At 45.6% G+C, this 24,802-nt stretch overlaps 1 protein-coding gene across 1 annotated transcript in view; it reads right to left on the reverse strand.

Annotated features, from left to right (window-relative positions):
* TAB2 (TGF-beta activated kinase 1 (MAP3K7) binding protein 2) overlaps positions 1-24,802 on the reverse strand; it is a 106,659-nt gene that overhangs the window by 31,449 nt on the left and 50,408 nt on the right. The window contains exon 2 of the mRNA XM_088451754.1: positions 8,412-8,458. The gene's annotated coding sequence lies outside the window, so the exon portion shown is untranslated. The remainder of the gene's footprint in view (positions 1-8,411; positions 8,459-24,802) is intronic.

Below are 24,802 nucleotides of genomic sequence, written 5' to 3' on the forward strand. Positions count from 1 at the left end.
AAGATCCTGAAGCAGAAGGCCCGGGCGAAGAGGAAGAGGCCTGGAAAGTCTGTTAGGAGGGACCGAAGGTTTGAGAACCAACTTCACCGAGGCCAGTTCGGAGCCACGAGAAGACAAGACCGACTCGTGATGTATTCTAGAAGACGAGGAATTAAAGAAATCGGCGGAAACAGGTGAACCAGGTTGTAGTTCCACTGAACTGAGAGTGCGTTGACAGCCTCAGACTGTGGGTCCCGGGTTCTTGACACGTATATGCTGGGAGTTGCTGATTCAATCAAGGCGCCATCAAGTCCACCTGAAAACGATCTCATTGATGTACTAATGCGTGGAACACATCTGGATGAAACTTCCCTGCTCCAGGATGGATATTCTGGCACCCTAGGAAATCTGCTTCCACTCCCGAGATGAGTACTGTCAACAGAATTACTGACTCTTGGCCCGCCGGAGAATCTGAGATACTGCCCACATGGCCATGCGACTCGAGTTCCTCCCTGGCAGTTGATGTAAGTGACAGTCGTCGCGTTGTCTGACTGAAATCTTACCGGAAGAGACCTTAGCCACTTGTGCTGCTTCTAACAGAGCATTGTAAAATACTCTAGTACTAACACATTTAAGACCCACCGTCGCTCCTGTGGGGACCAATGACCCTGAAAATGATAGTTGATGACCACTGCTCCCCATACTCGGAGACTGGCGTACATTGTCACTATTAACCAATTCCACACTCCAAATGGGATTGTTCCCACCAGAGGAGAGGAGAGCTACCCTGGTGGTCGGAGCTATCCCCTGTGATAGCTAGCAGGTCTAGCTGGAAACATCGCAAGTGTAATCGTCTGAATTGCAGTGCCTCGAAAGCAGCCACCATCTTCCCCAAGAGATGCAGACAACGAGGCAAGGACACACTCTTCAGTTTGAGGACTAGCTGAACCAGCAACCAGATATCCCGGCCTTGTCCTGCGGAAGGCAAATCCTCTGTATTGCTGTATCCAGAATCATCCCCAGAAACTGGAGTCTCTGGGCCGGACTGATATTAGATTTCTTGAAATTGATTTTCCAACCGTCAGTATTAAAGTCTAATATGTCAGAGAGGTTAACAGGTCATCCAAATAAGGAATTATGTTCACTCCTGACAACCGAAGGTGTGCAATCAGGACATAATCCTTATGAAAATGAGGGAGCTGAAGATAACCCGAACAGCAATGCCCGAAACTGATACTGCATTTTGCAATCTTGCAAAATCACTAAGGCCTAATGCGGTTCCCAAATGGGGACATGGAGATAGGCATCTTTTATATCCAGGTAAATTAGGAACTCCTCTGGTTCAAAATTCGCAAAGACAGAGCAAATTGACTCCATATTGAAATGATACATCTTCAGATACAGGTTTAAGGATTTCAGGTTTAAGATGGACCTGTCTGAACCATCCAGATAGGGCACCACAGAGAGGTTTGAATAAAACCCCATACCTCAAAGATGCACTGGAAACGGAACTAGCACTGCCGATTCTTGCAAAGACTGGATAGCTTCCAGCAGAATCCTGGCCCTGTGTGTATGTATTGGCAGGCTCGTGGTGAAGAACCGATTTGGTTCCAAACTTGTTGAACAGTCTGTAAGCGAGCTCCCACTGCAGAAGATCCCAGGTGGGATGGAAGATTGGCATGCCACCTTGTCTTGCAGCTGTATCAGAGCGACCCTACCTCTGCTGCCTCTTGTGGGAGCACCTCTGGGCCTACCACAAAAGGGCTGTGGTGTACGAACTAAAAGGAAATAGGAACCCGTGTAAGTACTTGTGGGAGCCAATGGCCTGGGATATTCCTTTGTCCAATTCTAGGCCAAAAAGCATATCACCAGTGAACTGTAAACCCTCAACAGCACTTGTGAATACTGCGTCCCCCTGCCACGAACATACCAGAGAACTCTGTGGCCAGAAATGGCAGAAGCGGATATGCGAGCACTGATGTGACCGATATCCCTGAAAGCCTCGCCCAGATAAACTGCTGACTCACGGATGTGTTCTGCTAGAGGACGTAATTCCGCTCTGGAAGCCAGAGTCCAAGCCTCAACTTATACTGTCTGGAAAACAGACATTTTGCCATTGATGGAGTTCTTAAGAACTGAATGTGTATAAATGGTTCATATTACCGTGAACATGAATGAGTAATTTTGTAGTATGCACTCAACCCCCACATGGTCTAATCTCTCTGTGCGTAATCAACTGGACTGCCCAGCATGTAACAGCTTTGGTAACCCAAGTGCTAACAAGTGTAGGTCTAAGTTGAGCTCCCGCTGCAGTATAAATAGATTGCAGTGTTGTCTCCAACTTAAGATCAGAAGGGTTCTTAAGCAACATTGCACCCAGCATAGGAAGCGTTGTATTCTTAGACGAGAAACAGACGCATCAACAGGAGGTGGTGTTTTCTACTTTTCCATCATGGATGACGGCAATGGATAAGGATGGGAAACGAAGGGGAATCTCTTATCTGGTTGTTTCCCGGTCACTGACAGCTGTTGTGAGAAAGGAAAAACAGCCAACCCTTTTATGGCTGGCAATTAATTCATTCAATAGGGTTGCAGGAACTATGTCCTCAGGTAGATTAAGAATCTGCCTGACAGACACAATTAAGGACTCCTTCCCTGTAGAGGTGGATTCCAAATCTTGGTGCGCATTATCGAAAACCTCCTTCAATTCCCCTTCCTCAGTATCCTCATGTGCGAGGAGCTCATAGTCTGACTCCTCTGACTGGAGGTATGTCGTGAGAGGCCGCTTATGAGAAGGCTTTGATAGGAAGCTGTGAATAGCAGTAGCCCCATAACCTATACCAGGCCGTCTAGAGACTCAGCCCTGCCACCCAGGGGGGTTGAGACTTACATGTCCAAGTCTGCTATAACCCCTATGTCAACAGCCCCTGGCGGGGTGGGTGCTGCAGTAATAGAATTATGTAAACAAGCATCCCATAACGTGGAGCCAATTGCATGTGGCTAAGTTTGTTTGTTGTTACACTTGTAACAAACATCTTTAGAAAAGCCTTTGCTTGTCATTTATACAATCCAGCCACACAGACAACTTTATGCAGAAAAGGAGAGACGGTATACATATACAGATATTGATAGTATACAGAAAAAACAGAAAGCTGATGTTGGGAAACAGAGGAGGACAATAACACCACACTTTCCCCACAAATTAAAATTCCCTGCTCACTGTATATACACCCTAGTTGTCTCACAGCCCTCTTTGCCAAGGATTCTGCAGTATAGGGATGGGAGCAGTAAAATTCAGCCTTCTGTAAGTATGCTGCACTCTTCCCGCACAAAGGAGAGATGCAGGCTTGTATTATCAACAAAAAACGGCAGCCCCGCTGTTTTACACAGCCGCTTGCCGCGTAGAGGAGAGAGCCCGCACTGTCTAGGCTCCGCCCCCTTCAAGGGCTGAAAAGATGGCTGCGTCTGTGGTCATTACCTCCCCCTCCGTGCTACACCGCCTGTATCAGCGGGGAAAGGGAGAAGGAGGAAGTCGCTCCAGCGCTCTGCACTACTAGTTAGCCAGTGCAGACATGTGTTAGCGCTGGACAGCGGGCGGGAGCCGGGGGATGCGCAGCTAAGTATTCACTGCGTGTCCCTTTGAAGTCTCTCTCGGCAGTGCAGCCTGTCGGCTTCAGCACACTCTTCTGTGTGTTAGAGATGTGCTGTGGCGATAAGGAGCTGTCAGTGCTTTTAGGATAAGCGCTGTGCACTCCTTCCTGATCCTAGCGATTCAGGGCGCCAGGTACCCAGACCCCACCTTTAGAGAGGTGGCGAAGGGTACCCAATAAGTGTAAAAAGATGCTTTAAAAAAATTTTTACTAAATAAAATAAATTTCAATGTATTGCTGGAGCACAGCAGATTGTGACCAGCTCCAAAGGGCACATTTTCTAAACTGAGGGATTGTGGGGAATAGAGGGGGAGGAGCTTCACACTTCTAAATTATTTAAAGTGCCGGCTCCAGCTATCCACGCCTCTATACCCCAGCGTAAGCACCTCCAGTGTCCCCTAGTGGATGAAAGAGAAACAATGTATTTGCAATCATAGGAATTCTAAACACCGTTACTATCAGACAAGTGCTATTACGTAACTGTAAAAAATATTTCACTATGGGCCATTCTCTTTTTCTCAATTTATGAACAATTATCTGAGAACATTCATTCCCAGAAGCGGTGCACCGCGATGAAAAAAAGTGAGCAGATTTTGCATGAATTGGGTAGAAATGTTATGGTACAAGGGGAAGGTATTTCTCTGAAGTGTGGGAAAGTTAAAGCTCCCCATCGACACCCAAAATCAGAGATGGCTGCATCACACCAGTCGATGACACTTCCATCTTCCATGATTAACCACCATAAGAGAGGGATTGTATTTCTGTTTTATTACTTGTCACTAACTGAATCTTGTAGGATTTGTTCTGGAATAACTGTAGATCTGTAGTGATAAATTAATGTAATCGTGTAAAGTTGATCGCTGAACTTTTATGAAGCAAATGTACTGTAAAAACAAAATTAAAGAAAACAAAAAAGGGGAGTAAAAGAACAAAAAAGAAACTGGGAGAATTCAAGTAATCGTATCAGATTGGACTTCTAATTAACAGTCATTCTAATTATTTGTAGTAGAACACAGGTTCTCTGACTCGGCCCTCAGGACCCCAAACAGTCCATGTTTTCCAGGTCTCCTCACAATCACAAGTGAAATAATTGGCTCCACCTGTGGATCTTTTAAAATGTGTCAGTGAGTAATGACTACACCTGTGCACCTTCTAGGTGACCTGGAAAACGTGAACTGTTTGAGGCCCTTAGGACAGAGTTTGAGAACCACTGTAGTAGAGGATAGTTTTTTCTCTTTGTTTTTCTAGGTTTAACATGGATCACAACAAGATTTTATTGTCTGCCACCAAGAGACTGATGGAAGCGCACTTAAAATTAAAATAAAACTGATTATTATTTCACAAGTCATTTTAATTCTATCTAATAAAGCTTCATAAGTATTTTTGAGGCCAGGAGAAAGATTTGACATTACTTCCTGTATGAGGACCCTCCATGGGACTTTCAGCTCAGAATAACCTAGGTATTGTTGGGCTTTTGTTTCACTGATCTCACCACACTATTAGACAGAAGGTGCTCTTGACAAGTCTTGGGGTGACAAAACGCCAATTTATATGAATCTATACTTATAATTAAATGGTTGTGTCTATATATCATTTATAGTGTTCACTCTAGCTCCGGCGGCAGGCAGGGCGCCGAAGCTAGAGAGGGCAACCTTGTGCGCGCGCCCAAAAAGGGGGCGTGGTCATGAAAAGGGGGCGTGTCTATAAGACGTGTCCCCTTTTCGTCATACTTGGGGGCGTGCCCGGCGCTTACGGACATGCCGGGCAGCCCCCAAGCGCTGCAGAAAGGGAGAATAGACGCCGGGCGTCTATTCTCCGGCGGTGATCGGGTCACCGCATGTTTGTCCACCCGCGGGACACTGCGTCCCGCGGGTGAGAACGGCACCCGCAGGCTGTGAGGGCAGGGCGCTTTTTGCCCTCCTCCTGGAGGGCAGGGTGCTCTTTGCCCTCCAGAAGGAGGGCAGGCGCCGCGCCCCGCTAAAACAGCCTAGCGGGAACGCTAATTTATTTTTGGAGAAATGTACTGCTTGGGACTGTGTATAAATGACAGAAGTTTTTTTTCAGAATTTTTGTTTGTTCGTTCCAGCATCAAGCAAAAACTACAGGATGATTTTGGATTGTGTTTTCAATATTGTATAGCTTAATCACCTAGACAGAATCTGAGGTATGTATCAATACATGACATCAGGGAGAGGAGAAAAAGGAAAAACCAGAGGTTTGACACGTGGATCTCAAGCCAAAAATGACTAGATGTATATAAATATTTTTTTGGGGGACAAATATACTTTTAGGGACTGTTAATGAACTATGGAGACAAAAGTCCAAATGGATATGATAGAGAAAATATACATATACACAAATACACACAGCGCAGGTAACATAAGTATTGAAGACATCAACATATTTACATCAAATGTCATCATCAACCCATACAATACATACATGCAAAGAAATCAAACCAAAGATATCCATAAAGTTATGTGTAATAATGTAAAATGACACAGGGAAAAAGTATTGAACACATGAAGAAAGGGAGGTGCAAAAAGGCATGGAAAGCCAAGACACCTGCTGAAATCTATCAGTAATTAGAAAGCAATCCTGCCCCTTGTCAGTGCAAAATAATATAAGCTGGTGAGCACTGTTGGGGACATAACCCGGAAGTGAAAAGATCATCATTTCACCATAAATCATCCACGCCTAGGTGCTCCACGCAAGATTTCTGACAGAGGAGTGAAAAGAATCACCACAAGAGTTGTCCTGGAGCCAAGAACCACTTGTGGAGAGATTCAGAGAGACCAGAAATTAGCAAGTACAATTGGTTCAAGAAAACAATAAGTAATGCACTCAAGCGCTATGGCCTGTATGCACTCTCACCATGCAAGACAACTGCTGAAGAAAAAGCATGCTGAAGCTTGTTTAAAGTTTGCTGCACAACATTTGGACAAGCCTGTGAAATACTGGGAGAATATAGCCTGGTCAGATGAGACCAAAATCGAACTCTTTGGATGCCATAATACACACCACGTTTGGAGGAGAAATGGCACTGCACATCACCCCAAAAACACCATACCAGTGGTTCCCAAACCTTTTTGAATCACGGCACCCCAGTGTATCAGCATTGTTTTCACAGCACCCCTAAGCCGAATTTTTGTTATTGAGAGATTCAGAATAAATATGTAGTTAAGTGAAGTAAATTGTGTTTACCTGTCATCCTTAGGTTCAGTTATGTGGTGGTGGACAGGTTTGCGCTTCTATTTGTCCACATATTTACATTACATTGACTATAAATAATTTGATTTGGTGCTGGACCACCAACCTGAGGCATCCCTGCAAGTGTCCCGAGGCATCCCAGGGTGCTGCAGCGCACAGTTTGGGAACCACTGCACCATACCAACAGTGAAGTTGGAGGTGGGGACATCATGGTGTGGGGCTGTTTTTCAGCATACTTCATATGATTGAAGGATGAATGGATGAATATTCTTGATAAAAATCTGCTCCCATCTACCAGGATGCTGGAGATGAAATGAGGGTGGACATTTCAGCACTACAATGATCCCAAACACACAGCCAAGGACACCTTTCAATTGGTTTCAGGGAAAGAAAATAAAGCTGCTAGAATTGCCCAGCCAATCACCTGACTTGATTCAAATTGAAAATCTATGGAAAGAACTAAAGATCTGAGTTCACAGAAGAGGCCCACAGAACCTTCAAGATTTGATGACGGTGTTGAAGAATGGGCCAAAATCACACCTGAGCAATGCATGCGACTAGTTTATCCATACAGGAGGTGACTTGAAGCTATCATTACCAACAAAAGGCTTTTGTACGAACTATGAAATACATTTCAGTAAGCGTGTTCAATACTTTTTCCCTATGCCATTTCACATTATTACACATAACTTGATTTATGGACATCTATGGTTTGATTTCTTTGCATGCGTGGATTGCACGGGTTGTTGCTGACATTTGGTGAAAATTTGATTACAATAGCCCAATTACAAAGATATTTAAATAGAAAAAAGAAAAATGTTGATGTGTTCAATACTTATTTTAGTGTGTGTGTGTGTGTGTGTGTGTGTGTCAAGACAAATACTACATTTCATAGTCACTGCTCATGTTACTTGCAACCTTTCAGTAGCCCCAAGCATTTTTGTGTGATAATCCCTGAAGTAAAAACTGCAAATATTGTTTCCAAAGACATTTTGTGATCAATGTCTGCAATATAAAATATACATCACAATATTAGATGCCACTAATGTCTTAATAAAATTAATTCTGCTGAGCAATAACAGACATCCACGCGAGTGAAGCTGCGGGCAAACGCTAGTAACACATAATCCTTTCTTCTGAAGAAAAGCCTGGAAAGTGCCCTCTATTTATTCTGAATAGTCCACAATTCATACATTTAGGCAGACAAGCAAAGTGAACAAAAATTTAAAACAAAATAGACTAAAAATTATAGAGTATGAATAAACAAACCCTAAAATTAAAAGTATTACTTGTACATGCATGTCAATCATTGCTTTTAGACTTGTATAATAACGTGACTTGTATAAACATTTTTCTTAATGTACAACAAATAAATACACACACACCTAAAATTAGAAGTTAAAGCACTAGAACGGAAATCTGCAATTCAGCTTAGTTGCCAAAGAACAGACATCGCTTAAACTCCTCTGAAACTGTACGGGTAGTTTGAGATGTACAAGTAGTTTGGGAATGAAGCCAAGCACATAACAAATGAGCATTTCACACCAACAATATTTAGGTTACAGAAGTTACCTCAAGTGCCCTTGCAGTCTTTCAGAACTGTGCCCTCACCGCATCTTCTGTAGAAAAAAACCAAACACAAATTAAAGCTTTATCATCTGCATTCCAAGCAAATATATTAACAGTAGTAATTCCACAACACACAGTCACATAGTGTACCTTAATTCAGCCGCACAAGGGTGTAAAAAAAAAAAAAAAAAAAAAAGGTCTTATCCAATTTGAAAAACCCACCCCTAACAGATTTATATCTTACTAGCTATTGCCCACAGCTTCGCCCACAATGAAAACAGCTTCTAACATGTTTTTATTTACTTAGAGGTGTTCTAGTTGCATTGCTTTGCATAGGGGTCCCTTTCGGGGAGTGGCCCAAGTGACCTGCAGTGCTATACAGACTGGTGGCAGCAGCAGCACCTTCACCCACCACTCACACCAATATCACTGTGTGTCCTGTGCACAGACTGCTATGTACCCTATCCTATTCACTTACCACTCACACCAATGTCACTGTGTGTCCTGTGCACAGACTGCTATGTACCCTATCCTATTCACTTACCACTCACACCAATGTCACTGTGTGTCCTATGCACAGACTGCTATGTAGCCTATCCTATTCACCTACCACTCACACCAATGTCACTGTGTGTCCTGTGCACAGACTGCTATGTAGCCTGTCCTATTCACCTACCACTCACACCAATGTCACTGTGTGTAATGTGCACAGACTGCTATGTAGCCTATCCTATTCACCTACCACTCACACCAATGTCACTGTGTGTCCTGTGTACAGACTGCTATGTACCCTATCCTATTCACCTACCAGTCACACCAATGTCACTGTGTGTCCTGTGTACAAACTGCTATGTAGCCTATCCTATTCACCTACCACTCACACCAATGTCACTGTGTGTCCTGTGTACAAACTGCTATGTAGCCTATCCTATTCACCCACCACTCACACCAATGTCACTGTGTGTCCTGTGTCCTAGACTGCTATGTAGCCTATCCTATTCACCTACCACTCACACCAATGTCACTGTGTGTCCTGTGCACAGACTGCTATGGAGCCTGTCCTATTCACCTACCACTCACACCAATGTCACTGTGTGTCCTGTGCACAGACTGCTATGGAGCCTGTCCTATTCACCTACCACTCACACCAATGTCACTGTGTGTCCTGTGCACAGACTGCTATGTACCCTATCCTATTCACCTACCACTCACACCAATCTCACTGTGTGTCCTGTGCACAGACTGCTATGGAGCCTATCCTATTCCAGTGAACGTGTGCCCAAAGAACCTCCCCCCACCCTTTACCAGCCACGTAAATGGCACACCTATGTCTTGCATTGATAATATCAATTTTATTTTTGTTATAGCTCAGCTTTAACCACTTAACTGATTATTTTATTCCCCAGTAAGACGCTCAGATTTTTTAATTATTTAATTAGGTTTAAAAATTATGTTTAATAGGTTTAAAAATAAAATCAAATCATATATTTATCTAGGGGATTTTACAACCCCCATCCCTATCTATAGGCCTCCATTATAAAAACTTCCCACCCCCTATAGGCAATATACTGCCCAGGGATCATAAATCCTAATAATAATACTCCCCACACCCACTAGTTATGAAAACAAATACCTGTTTTCTAAACCAACCATCCCCCCTGTAAAAAGACCATATTTCTTTGCCTCCCCTCCACCTACCCTGCGACTCATTTTTTAAAATTATTTTTCCCCTCCCCCACTGCTGCTAGATACACCCCCCTTGCTTATCCCACCAAGCCCATGGGCATACACCACCCCTCCCCCATATGTAGAGAGCAGCCGCGTGTCAGGGTGGACGGATGATCAGTCCCCCTTGCTGAAGCTGATCTCTGCACTTGTAGAGATCAGCCAAATAGTGCTTGGAGGGGAACCAAGTTCCCCTCCTCGCACTGTGCACGGTATTCCGCCCCACGTTTCCAGAAGGAATGTAGGGGGGTCCGGGGAGTCAGAGGAGATCCGTTCTGCACAAGTGCAGAACAGATCTCCTCTGCAAAAGCTGGAGGAAACAGCAGGGTGGCGTGGTCGCATGTGATGCGATGTTGCCAGCTGAAGCACTGCGGGCTAAGGTCGCATCACATGCGACGCCGCCAGTTAAACTTGATGGATGGAGATGAAACAAAGTGCAGGTTATTTTTAGGAATTTCCACTACAAAATGATGCAGTTTTTATGAAAATCAGTTCAGTAGCTTCTGCGCCAATTAAATTGTCCTGAAAGAAAGCCATGTATGTATTAAATTGAAGTTATATCTATAAGAAGCATTTGTAACATCACATTTATATGACAAAAAAAAGGACACGAAGCAATGTATAATCATGTAAATGAGGCAGATAAAAAAAAAAAAAGAACACACAGGCACACAGAAAATGAGTAGAACAACAACCAGAATCTAGAAACTGAAACAGCAGGCACCAAGAATATTACAATGATACAATCCACCCATATTATGTGAAAGCAAATGTAAGGGAGATAAACCTATTGAAGTGTGTAAACCTCCTATATCCCCTAATATTGGAAATCAAAAAAGTGTTGCAAGCAATAATACAAAAACCCAAAGGCACCAATCAATCCCGCACCAAGCGAGCTGGGGCCAACATTGTGTCTAAAGTACAAATGAGGATCACACAGAGATATGAGTTACACCCCAGAACAACACTAGATAGACTAAATAACAATTGGAGTGGATTAACTATCCCGATTCCAACGGATAGACAACAGCCAACATCAGGCAAAACTACAGTTAGATACTTAAAATCTGATATAAGCAATACAACTAGTGTTCATTTTAGCACCTTGCACCTGTCACAACCTGTGCAGTTACTTTTTCCTGCCTGGGGTGTCGCTCCCTGCTCTGGTCTTCTAGCACACTCTAGTCTGTATCTTAGCAGGTTGTTGCATCAGCCGAGTGCGCAAGAAGCACCAGAGCAGAGATCGATACCCCAGGCAGGAAAGAGGAACTGCATGGGTTGTGACAGGTGCAGGGTGCTAGAATGAACACTACAAGTGTTATGCTATGGACGGATGAATAAAAAACAAAGGAGATGTGCAACAACCCTACACTAAAGAGAAACTCGCCCTCCACCCTGTATACCAAACCCCAACCTCGGCATATCTTAAGCTGGGTAAACACTGGAGCAACCAGCAATCGGTTCAATGTTCAAAAGCGATATGCCTCCACCCTGGACTTAGCATGACTGCCAGTACACATTACTTGATTTACTGAATGATCACTTTTTTCATCCTTCATTAGTATGTATGGCGCTTCATGCAACATCATGTGATTGGCCATGCAGCACGGCCGATCACACGATATTGCACACGACTAGAGGAGTGGACAAATTGGGCATACATGCTGCACTAATGTTCCCACTAGTCTGTTTTAGCGGGGCTCTGCGATCTGCACTATTTTAATAGGGCAAAATGCGCCCTGCCCTTTTAGCGGCGCCCTGCTGTGTATTACCCACCCGCGAGTCACAGTGTCCCGCGGGTTGGGGAAGATGCGGTAACCGATCACCACCGAGTGAATAGACGCCATGCGCATGACATCTATTGACCGTCAGGGGAGAGCTTGGGGGAAGCCCAGCACCTCCGTAATGCTGGGCATTACCCCCTGGTAACATGACCTGGAGGCGTGTCACAGGTACACGCGCCTCATTGCTCAGCCACAACCCCCTTCTCGAGCAAGTGCACTTTCGGGGGGCGCAGAGGATACCCTACCCGCGAGTTTGCATCCTGCTCGCATTCTAGCAAAAACACTATGCACAATATGCCCAATTTTTCATTATGATTTTGCCAATACCGCTCCAGCCTGTACCCAGCTCCCAAACAAGCAACAATCTCCCTACTCTACCTAGTCAAAACCTCCCCCAACCTCCTCTAAACATGCTAAAAAAAATAAATAAAAAACAGAAGACAGAAAACACACACACACTGGCTGATACTTGATAGAGCTGTTCGATTATAGTTATCGAACACAAAAAAAAAAAAAAAAAAAAGGTACAGATAAAACATCAGAAGGTTACACAGTCCAGGCCCCTTAGCAAGCTCCACCAGGCTCTCAAGGGATAACAAAATAAAAAACAGAAATGAAAAATAAAATAACAGACCAGCAAGACTAGGGAAACACTCAGGAATAAACCAACAGAGCAAACACATAATGGCTGTGCAAATATCAAATATATAAGTACAATTACATTATGTAGAGAGGGGGGGTTTGGGTGGAGAAGGTACCAGGCAGGCTGGGTGGGCTACACACACACACACACGATGCATTTTGTCATATTAACTAGTTATACAATCTTGATCTTCAATTCCAATTTGCCCTCATATTTAGATAGACTGAACCGGTTGTGCTTCTGCAGAATTGCTTCCAAAAATCATTGATGTTAGCAGGAAGATGCCAAAAATGCACTACACTGGATATTTCACTTGTTCTAACTATTGAAGTTCAGACACACATCAGTTATGTAGAGTTCACTCATAAAAAGGTCTGTAACTGTGCAACACTGAAACCAGCCGCAAATAATATATTTATTTTCTTTCTTCCATTCTGTAACGAGATGGGTGTGTAAGGGGTGTAGCCTACCCTTCGCATTCAAACTGAGCTTAGCATTGCTTGCGTGGTATTATTTCAGCATGCACGTATTTTCTCCTTCATCCACCAGGGGACACTGGAGCCTCAGTACAATGGGGTATAGAAGTGTGTTAACTGGGAGCTGGCACCTTTAAATAAAAAACTACTGGTAGCTAGCTCCCCCCCCTCTATACACCCCCAGGTCAGTCTAAAAAATGTGCCCTGGGAGCTGGACGTAAGCCTCCTTAGGGCTCCGGAAATATACTGTACAGCATTGAGGACAGACAGGCAGCCTACTGCCCCTGCCTGTCTGCGCCGAGGGAGCTGCCGGGGAGATCCTCACCGCTGCTGCATGCGGTTTGCGCTGAGGTCTCCTGCTACAGAGACCTCAATCTCTAGGGTACCCAAAGACGCGCTGCATGCAGTGCAAGTCACGGGACCCAGTAGCATATGCCTGCCGCCGGCAGCACAGGCAGGGTGAAGGTTAGTGTTCCCTGGCTCCCTGGTTAGCAGAGGAGCCAGGACATTATTTAGGCGGGCATTCACAGTGCGCTCCGCTAGCGCTGAGAGCGCCATATACGGGGGGGGTGGAGCCTAAGTTTCCCTTCTGCTCCTGCCTCCCAGCAGCCTCAGCGCTTCCAGAAGGACGCTGGTGGCCATTTTATACACGCACTACAGGGTGGAGAGAGAGCTGTGCAGGAGTCAAGCTAGTACTCTGTATCAGCACTTGCATTTTTTATTCTTGTTATCAGCACTATTCGGTTAGCACTGCAAACATTATAGTTCATCTCCCTCTGTGCCCCTTTCAGATCTCTGTGTGGTATGATTGAAAAATCTGTTATTGCATTACTGTCCTTTTCTCTGTGTGTGTGGGTGTGGCGTCTGTACTAGAGACATGTCTACCAAGGGGTCTAAAGCTGCACAGAAGTCTTTCATGCAAGACTTGTGGTGAAAAATTCACACAGGGACAATCTAATGCTTCCTTACTCTGTGATAAATGTGTGTCTTTACCTCAAGATACTAATATTGAAGTCCAGCCTAGGTGGTTTGAACAATTGACTGCAGTTATATCAAATCTGTCATCAGAGCTGGGATCAGCTCGTAAGGACAGGGAGAGGCTGAGACAAACAGCAGCTGAACCAGATTGGGCTCGCTCTCTGGCCAGATCTGTTGAGGGACTTACAAAAGCAATGTCCCAGGCCCCATCTGCTGCTTCTTCTACTGGTCAAGTCCTTAGTAAGGGATTGATTCATAATCCCTTACACTGGGATGAGTCAGATGAGGAGTTGCAGGACAGTGAAGAGGGCGAGGTTCAGGAAGAGGAAACTTACATTCCTGAAGACCCCAAACCTGCATCTCAGGGCGTGGATGCTTTAATTTCAGCAGTACACCAGATGTTGCATGTAGAGGATTTAGAGGTTACTGAAAAACCATCTATTTTTGGTAAAAGATTTAAACAGTCTGTTACCTTTCCAGCATCAGAAGAGCTGGATGAGATTCTTTTTTCCGCATGGAAACACCCAGACAAAAAATTTCAAATTTCTAAGAAATATCTGTCTTATTACCCTTTCCCACCTGACAGTAGGAGATTATGTGAAACTCCTCCAGCAGTGGACCCGTCAGTAGCCCGTCTTTCCAAGAAAAAGGTGCTTCCGGTGCCTGGCGCGGTTTCCCTAAAGGAAACCTCGGATAGGAAGATGGAACACACTGAAATACTTGTATACAGTTGCAGGGGTTTTGATGCGTCCAGCGTCAAGGGTTTTATTCCAGCCTATTTGTGGTGCCCAAGCCAGACGGCTCCATGAGACCCATACTCAATCTCAAGGATTTAAACCCTCATCTTCGAGTTTTCAAATTCAAGATGGAATCTCTCCAAACCGTTATAGCGGGTGTCGACAGGAACGAGTTTCTGGTGTCCTTAGACATAAAGGACGCTTATCTCCACATCCCAATCTGGCCCCCCCATCAGGCCTTTCTTCGCTTTGCGGTCCTAGATTCGCATTTTCAATTCCAGGCCCTACCTTTCGGACTTTCGTCAGCTCCAAGAGTCTTCACAAAAGTTATGGCGGCAATGATGGCCCTACTGCATGGTCAGGTAGTCGTCATTGTTCCATACTTAGACAATCTATTGATAAAGGCCTCTTCGGAAGCTCGGCTGTTAAGGGACATTCGCTTAACTCAGAGCACCACCCTGCAACATGGTTGGATACTAAATTTCAAAAAGTCCTCCCTGATCCCCACACAGCGTTTACTATTCCTGGGAATGATACTGGACACAGTGCAGCAAAGAGCAAAGAATTTTCCTGCCTCAAGACAAAGCTGCCTCCATTCAGTATATGGTGCGCCTGGTCTTACAGCGCCGAGTAGATGGTGGCGGCCTTCGAGGCGATTCAGTATGGAAGATTTCATGCCCATCCTTTTCAACTGGATCTCCTCTCCCAGTGGTCAGGATCCCACCTTTTTCTCCATCAGAGAGTTCTCCTGGCGCCTCAGACTCGAACATCTCTCTTTTGGTGGCTGAACCTTTCCCACCTGTTGGCGGGGAAAAGGTTTGCAGTGTGGGATTGGACCCTCCTCACCACGGACACAAGTCTGGGGGGCTGGGGAGCAGTGATTCTGGGAAAGCATTTTCAGGGGCACTGGACGCAGCAGGAAGCCAGATTGCCCATAAATATCCTAGAGTTGAGAGCGGTATTTTATGCTCTCCAGCTGGTGCATCCGCTGCTGGAGGGGCAGGCAATCAGAGTCCTGCAGTGGCGTATATAAACAGGCAGGGCGGCACAAAAAGCAGAGCCGCCATGAGGGAGGTAACAAGGATTCTGCTTTGGGCAGAGGAATTCGCAGTAGCGATTTCTGCGATCTTCATCACAGGAGTAGAAAACTGGGAGGCCGACTACCTCAGTCGGCAGGACGTTCATCCAGGGGAATGGTCACTCAATCCTCAGGTGTTCCAGCAACTAACTCTGAGGTGGGGCTGTCCTCAAGCCGACCTTATGGCGTCAAGGTTAATCCACCAACTACCAGTTTACTACTCCAGAACAAGGGATCTATGGGCTGCTGCAGTGGACGCACTGATGGCTCCGTGGAAGTTTCATTACATTTATCTATTCCCTCCGTTTCCGCTCATTCCGCGTCTGCTTCAAAGAATCAAGCGGGAAGGGATCAAGGTGCTTCTGATAGCACCAGATTGGCCCAGACGAGCGTGGTACTCCCAGATACAGAATCTGTTAATAGACGAGCCGTAGCCACTGCCTCTTCAGGACGACCTCCTTCGTCAGGGCCCATTTGTTTATCGCGACTTAAGGCGGCTTCGTTTAACGGCCTGGCTATCGAAAGGGCCATCCTCAGAAAGAAGGGTATTCAGTCTAGTGTCATTCCCACAATGATTCGGGCTAGGAAAGAAGTCACTTCTCAACATTACTACTGCATATGGAAGACATATGTGGCTTGGTGTGAGAGACGTAATTCTCCTTCAATCTTTAAGGTATAACGTCTCCTTCTTTTTCTTCAGGCTGGTCTCACAGCAGGCCTTCGTCTGGGTTCATTAAAGGTACAGGTATCCGCGTTGTCCATTTTCTTTCAGAGGAAATTGGCTTTGCTTCCGGATATACAGACTTTTCTCCAGGGAGTTGTGAGGATTCAACCCCCCCTTTGTGCCTCCCACAGCACCATGGGATTTGGATTTGGTGTTGGCCTTCCTCCAGTCTGATACCTTTGAGCCATTACAGAGAGTGGAGATAAAGTACTTAACCTGGAAGGTGGTTCTGTTGTTGGCTCTCGCTTCCGCAAGGCGTGTGTCAGAACTCAGTGCTTTATCCTGCCATCCTCCTTATCTTATTTTCCATGAGGATAGGGCGGAGCTGCGTACTCAAAGGGCTTTTCTTCCCAAAGTGGTGACAGCTTTTCATATAAACCAGCCTATCGTGGTTCCGGTGTTTAAGGCTGACTCTTCTAATTGAAACTCCTTGGATGTAGTCAGAGCACTTCGGATTTACGTTGACAGGACTGCCTCCCTCCGTAAATCGGAAGCTTTGTTTATTCGGTTTGATGTGGCCCGTTCAGGTTGGCCGGCCTCCAAACAGACCATTTCTAGATGGATTCGCTTCACTATCAGACAAGCATACGTGGCGGCTTCCAAACAACCACCGGGTCCTATTACGGCGCATTCTACGCGCTCGGTAGATCCTTCATGGGCGGCTGCTCGCGGGGTTTCCTTAAACCAGCTTTGTACAGCAGCCACTTGGTCAGGCACGCATACCTTCCTACGATTCTATCGTTTTGATACTTTTGCGGCCTCCGCTTCGGAGTTTGGCCATGCGGTCTTGCAGGGCACTCAGCGCTCTCCCACCCGGGATGTAAGCTCTGGGACTTCCCCATTGTACTGAGGCTCCAGTGTCCCCTGGTGGATGAAGGAGAAAATAGGATTTTGGTCCTTACCAATAAATCCCTTTCTCCGATTCCACAGGGGACACTGGACACCCACCCTACGTTGTTCTGCCTGCATTGTTACTGTTTTTACAGGTTCAGACGCTAGTTTGCGTTTAATGTTGTCTGACTGACCTCTTCTTGTTTTCATGTATATGTGGTTTTCTTATGTATATGTTATTAATGTAGCTTTTCTATCACCTTCTCCTTACTTTCCAGCTCCCCTCGGGCACAGTTGTTTTTAGACTGACCTGGGGGTGGGGGGTGGGGGGGAGGTTATTCCGCAAATGGATTGTGAAGTCTCTTTGCTAGTTTATGTACCACTACCTGCCAAAAGCAGGAAGACATGGAGCTCAGTCACTACCTCCTGGGTAAAGGAATGAAGCATAGCCAATAATTAAAGAGTGAAATGAAAGTGACTTATAGGAGCCTGTCATTTGCAAAGTTGTGAATCCCTTGTTTGCACAGTTGCAAAATTTTTGTGTTGTGCATTTTTAATCTACTGTAATTGCTTAGGTGATTTAATGAACCTACATTCAGATACAAAGGCTGCCATGGGTGATGCTTAAGGCAGACCAGTTGGTTAAACAATAACTATCCCTTTAAATGGAATCAGTATGATTTACCGCCAGCCAGTTCAAATCCCGACAGCGGCAGCCCGACAGGGGTGAAAATCCTGATCGTCAAAGGTAAGTATTCACTAACCTAATTCTACCCTCTAACCCTCCCTTAGGGGTACCTAATCCTAACCCCTCTTCCCCGCAGCCTAAACCTAAGTCCCCCGGGGGGGTGCCTAACCCTAACCTCCGCCGGGGATGCCTAAGCCTAACCGCCCGTCCCCTAGCCTAACTCTAACCTCCCGGAGGGGGAGGTTAGGTTTAGGCTAGCTCTGATGAGACTATGCATATTTGCACCAAATCTAAACACTTAACTTCATGAAGTTCAAGATCTTCAGGCCAAGCAACATTAACTAGAGAGCAAAAGGAACGATGAATAAAAAAAAAAAAAACCCTGGCTGTTTGTAAGCTTACAAACCATAATTAATTGCTCAGAGTTTAATGGTGCATACACACTGTCAGATTTTTCCTTCAGATCTGAACGATAACGATTTAAAAATCGTTCAGTCGTTCATATGTGAAGGAAAATCTGAACGATGAACGATGCGCGTTCCAGTTTGTCATATAACGATATCGGACATCTGATGTGTTTGCAGTCAGACTTGGACGATTCCATTCATTTTAATGCAGTCAAAAATCGTTCAAAACTTTGGTAAAATCGTTCATCTGACAAATCTGACCGTGTGTATGCTCCATAAGCTACAAATATTGCCAGTGACACAAGGAGCAGTATTTTGTAAAATAGGTAATATTTTCGCTTGCAGGAAAGCCATGAGACTTTTAAACAAAAGGTATTAAGAAGTTAAGAATGCAATGGACTTGCGTCATTATTTCATACATCTTTACAAACTATCTGCTGATTACCTGAACTGTGAAGTGAATGACAGCTAGAGTTCCCTCAACAGGACAAGTGACAACTTCCTTCCCATAAGCTTAAAATTTCACAGACACCCATCTGCCAGTGAGAACCCGTCGGTATACTTACTACTGCAACCAATCAGATTCTACTTATTTATCTAGCACCTTCAAGAAAATAGTAGCGAGAATCGGATTGTTTGCTATGGGCAACAACTCCACTTTTAAAAGCCTGCACTAGTAAATATACCCCCAGATCTTTCATGTAAAATCCAGACTCCCACAAACGCACACTTTTTAAAAATATGAAAACAAATCGAAGAAATAAATATTTTAACATTTTATTTTTGTGTTGGCAAGAACACAACTGCTCACAGAAAGCAAGCAGAAAGGTCTGAACAGTTGCAACTGGCTCTGCACTACAGAAGCTCAAACTACAGCTAGGATAACCAACTATGCCCTACTGCAGTGGTGGCCAACCTGTGGCTCTTCTGTTCTGATGTGGTTCCCATGCCAGCTCTCCTGACTGACAATGACTGCCTCCTATGATATGCGTGAAGCTGTTCAGAGGCTCGTCCTTTGTTGCAGCAGTCTGCTCCACTCCAAAGGCATGGGCAATGTGGTGATGTCACGCCACAAACAGGTGGCGGAACTCAACTTGTGACAGGGTAAGAGCTGTGGGGTTTTTTATTTTAATTTAGTGAAATGTGGGGTTGCTGGAGTGGCCCGTGAAGTGGGATGGAGTGTGGGGGAAAGTGGCTGGAATGTAGTGGCCTGTAAAAGGTTCAAAAAAGGGAATACTGGAGAAGAGAGGACCAAATCCAAATCCCATGGGGCCGTTGGAGGTACAAACGGAGGTTGTAACCCGACAACCCCTTGAAGAAATGTTTGGACATCCGGCAATAATTCTAGTTTCTTCTGAAAGAAAATTGACAGAGCCGATATTTGAACCTTCAAAGATCCCAGACGAAAACCTGCTGATAAACCAGCCTGTAAAAAAAGCAGCAGCCTGGCTAAGTTGAATTCTGACGGTGGCGCACCCTTGCGTTCACACCAAGAGACATACGCCTTCCATATACGAGGATAGTGCTTTGAGGTAACTTCCTTTCTAGCCCTTAACATAGTAGGAATCACCCTGGAAGGGATACCCTTTCTTCTTAAGATAGCCCTTTCAACAGCCACGCCATCAAACGAAGCCACTTTAAGTCCCAAGGAGTTGTTAGAGCATCCACTGCCACCGCCTGTGAATCTCTTGTCCGTGAGCAGTAAAGTGGCAGTTGATGGTTCAACCTCGACGCCATGAGATCTACCTGAGGGAGACCCCAACGCTGAATCAGTTGTTGTAAGACCTGTGGATTGAGCATCCATTCTCCCGGATGAATGTTGTCGAATCAGGTAGTTAGCCTCCCAATTTTCTATGCCTGGGATGAAAATTGCTGAAATCGCTACAGCAAATTCCTCTGCCCAGAGAAGAATGCAGCTTACCTCCCTCATGGCGGACCGACTCTTGGTGCCGCCTTGTCTGTTGATGTACGCCACAGGCGTGGCGTTGTTGGAATGCACTCGGATGGGACAGCCCTTCAACAGAGGATGTGCTACCTGAAGAGCATAGAACACGGCGCTTAGCTCCAGAATGTTTATGGGGAGTACCGCCTCCAGTCGAGTACAGCGGCCCTGAAAGTGTCTTCCCCGAGTCACTGCTCCCCATCCTCTCAGGCTGGCGTCTGTGGTGAGGAGAATCCATTCCCACACTGCAAACCGCTTGACTGCCAATAGGTGAGAGGAGTTCAGCCACCAAAGGAGAGATGTTCGAGTCCTGGGTGACAGTTGAACTCGCTGGTGAAGAAAAAGGTGGGACCCTGACCACAGAGAGGAGGTCCAGTTGGAATGGACGGGCATGGAACCTCCCGTATTGGATGGACTCAAAGGTCGCAACCATCTTCCCCAGAAGGCGAATACACAGGTGAACTGACACCCTGCGATGACGCAGTATCAATCGCACCATGTGTTGGATGAAGGTGGCCTTTTCCCGAGTAAGAAATACCTTCTGCTCCACCGTGTCCAAAATCATTCCTAGGAAAGGCAGAGGCTGAGTAGGCTGTAGATGAGATTGTTGGTAACTCAGGATCCATCCGTGTTGTAACAGAAGACTCTGTGTTACCCTGATGTCCTGCAGTAATTGAGTGACTGACGGAGCCTTGAGAAGCAGGTCATCCAAGTACGGGACGCTAGTAACCCCTTGAATCCGAAGAAGGGCCATCATTACTGCCATGGCCTTCGTGAACACTCTTGGTGCTGATGAAAGACCGAAAAGTAAGGCCTGAAATTGAAAATGAGAGCCCCGCACTGCGAACTGAAGGAATGCCGGATGAGGAGGCCAAATGGGAATGTGGAGATAGGCATCCTTTATGTCCAAGGATACGAGAAACTCGTCCCGCTCGAGCCCTGCAATGACAGACTCCATTTTGAACTTGAAGGTCCGCAAATAAGGATTGAGATGTTTCAAGTTCAGAATGGGCCTCACTGAGCCATCCGGCTTGGGAACTACAAACAAGCTGGTATTAAAGCCTTGACCCTGCTGATGGATAGGGATATGCACTATTACTCAAGAAGACATTAGCTTTTCTATTGCTGCCTGTATTACAACCCGTTTGTCCGCTGATGCCGTCAAACCGGTTGTGAAAAAACGAGGAGGTGGTTGGATCTGAAAATCCAACTTCAACCCCTGAATAATGATGTCCCGGACCCACGCGTCGTGGCAAGACTTGATCCAAACAGGAGAGAAGGGAGCACGTCATGCCGGAGGCTTAACTGAAGACTTATCCTGCTGGGAGGAGGATGTAGTGGGTCTACCCCTGCCTCTGGAACCACGGGAAAAAGCGGGAGCTCCTCTGCCACGACCCCTGAATCTCCCTGGGATACGAAAGGACCGAAAGGACGGTCCAGCAAAGGGTTTCCTAGGAGGAGGAGAAGCAGATGGAAGATAAGTGGACTTACCACCTGTGGCTTGAGATATCCACTTATCCAGTTCCGTTCCAAACAGAGCTTCCCCTGTGAATGGAAGCACTTCCACGGCTCTTAGATTCCGCATCCGCCTGCCATTGTCTCATCCACATGGCTCTGCAGGCCGAGACAGCCAAAGCCGGGGATCTAGAGGAAAGACTACAAATATCTTTTGAAGCCTCTCCAAGAAAAGAAGCAGACTCTGCACAAGCAGCGGCGGTGAGGTCTCCCCAGCAGCTCCAACGAAGCAGACAGGCAGGGGCAGTGAGCTGCCTGTCTGATCCACTTGCTGATCGAGGATCCTTCATTTTTAGCAGAGAGCTCTTTGTATGTGACCAGCTCCCTTGGTACAAAATTAAGACTGACCTGTAGGTGGGTATAGAGGGGGAGGCGCTAGCTACTATTCAGATTTATTAAAAGTGCCAGCTCCTGGTTTACCAACATCTATACCCCACTGTACTGAGAATCCAGTGTCCCCTAGTGGATGAAGGAGAAAAATCAGTTATAAAGTGCTACTCCATAGGTGGTTACAGGAGCAGGCGGGACGCTGCGCTTCTGTCACGAGGAGGAATGTGTGCCCGCCACATTCAATCACTATGACTCCTCCGTTCTGCCCATAAGAATTGCACTCCTTCTCCCTGCTACTACAGCACTACCGGTGGGGGAGAAGGAGCGTGACCTCCAGAAAAGGAGAGTCGCCTCCGAGGGAGTTGTACTGACACAGGAGGAGTGACCTCAGGGTAGCTGCAGCATTGCTGACAGCAGAGGAAGTGTATGACCTTCGCTGTGCTGTACACATGTGGTGAGTGACTGTATGGTAGTGTGGAAGATAAGGCTGAGGTTCAAGTTGTGAGATTAATTCCTGATAGGAGCAAAAAGAAAGATGCACAAATCCCAGTACCTCAAGGAAAAACTAAGTTCACATTTACACCCCTTTCAAATTGCTAATGGTGGGTCGCAACCCGGGATTTCTGCATGCATTGATGTCCGGTGCGACCCACCTGAGACCCCTTTCAGACTGGCGGCCAGACCCGGCTCGATGACGTCCCCCGCCATCGCTGCTGAGCCGGCTCTTGGAGATGATCTCATCTCCAAGTGCCAGCTCTCCCTATGCAGTGAACGGGACCCGAGTCGCCTCAACCCGGGTTACCTGTTCACACCTCACCGCAAGCAGTGTTTAACTCTTGTTCAACCCTGCTCGCTACCAGAGTTGAAATGCCGGTAGTTCAACCCGGGTTATTTCAAGTGGTCCTTTTCACACTGTGCAGTAAGTCGGGTTAGTTGATGGCAGTGTGAAAGGGGTATAAGTAAAAACCAGAAACCATGGGCCAAATGTGATAGAGTGAGAGTTTGGAAAATGTGAATTTAGCAGTAAACTGACACTTTTTAAACTCCCCGAATGTAATAGTCCAAGAACATGCAAGCTTGCATGTTTGTAGACTCAAAAAAAACCTCTCATCCAGATGTTTTCCCATTTTGAAAATAAAACTCGACCAATGTGAGAATTTACTGCTAAACTCTCACCCTATTACATTTGGCCCCAAATATCAGTTTTAAGCATGTAGGTACCAATTTTTCCATGCTTTTAGCTGAATTCTCCCATTTCCATGCCCTATCACATGACCAAATCTAACAGTTCTTTACCTCCTTCTCTGCTGAGCCTATTTTAAAAGATTTTGGTTTGGTCACATTCAAACAATAATTACAAGGTACCCACACAAATTATAGCTAGATTTTTTTTTCCAGAAGACATGTGAATTCCTGAAATTAGCAATAATTTGCTTATTTTCACCCAAAATGGGAAAAAAAGTTTTTAATGAAATTGCAAGAGAGTGAACAAATTGAATTGTGTTGAGCGCCCATTATCGCACCCAAAATCACCTGGTTTAGCCACGTAAAGTGACTAAACCAGTCTAAAGTCCTGGTTAGGTCCCAAAACAAGGCCTTTTTGCACATGTCTGCTCGCCACAACAGGAGGCTGTGAGCAGAAAAGCCGGCGCCCGCGGCATTCATGCTCATTGCTCCATCGGGCACTCATTACTAATGGGCGCCCAAACAAACAATTGAATTCCCCCCCCACCTAAAAGTGAATGTGTATTTTTTCCTAACCACCAAGAAATAATACTGTGCGATTCTTGCATTGGCATTAATCCAGCTTTCCAACATATCAAAGCCATATTCTACATGTATTGTGCTTGTAAATTATGATAATTTTTTTTTTTATTTATTTCAATGAAACATAAAATGTGTAGCTATAATATGGTTGGCCAACAAGGTATACCATATTAGGGGGCAATTCAAATCAACGGGATTTGAATAGTGCTGGGAAGGGGCTCCCACAGCTATTCAATTAAACGCGCGGTTTAGTCCGACTAATGATTTGATGAAATCAGACTAAAGTGTCAGCCAAAAGGCTGTTTACCAGCTAAGCGCGGCGCTAACAACCTCGTGGCCGGCACTTTAGTCGGAGAATGACGGTTTTCGCGACTAAAGACCCAGGTTAAGTCGTTAGAATAAGCGTTCTCTGACTTTACTTCCTGTAGGTGTAAACATCGCAGTGAATTGAAGAGCTCCCTTCTGGCGCTATTAAACACCCGTTGAATTGAATCGCCCCCTTAGAATGTAGACATCCTACCGCATCAAATGGACCCTGGTATTTATGGGGAAATCTCTGGACTTCTTAATGCTTACTGTAGGGTCTTATGGTCTAATGATCAACATACAGAAATTACAAAGGGGGAACACCGTTTAAAAAAAAAAAAAAAAGAATCTCCTCTTTCAAATGAGAGTGCCCCTGTGTAAGTGCCAGGATGGGCATGAGTTGTGCCTCTGACAGCTCCACTAGTATTTCTGCAATACAGGTTAATATTGTCTGGTGATCTCA

Source organism: Taudactylus pleione, unplaced genomic scaffold, assembly GCF_031769625.1.
Source record: "Taudactylus pleione unplaced genomic scaffold, aTauple2 ptg000006l, whole genome shotgun sequence".
NCBI lineage: Eukaryota > Metazoa > Chordata > Amphibia > Anura > Myobatrachidae > Taudactylus > Taudactylus pleione.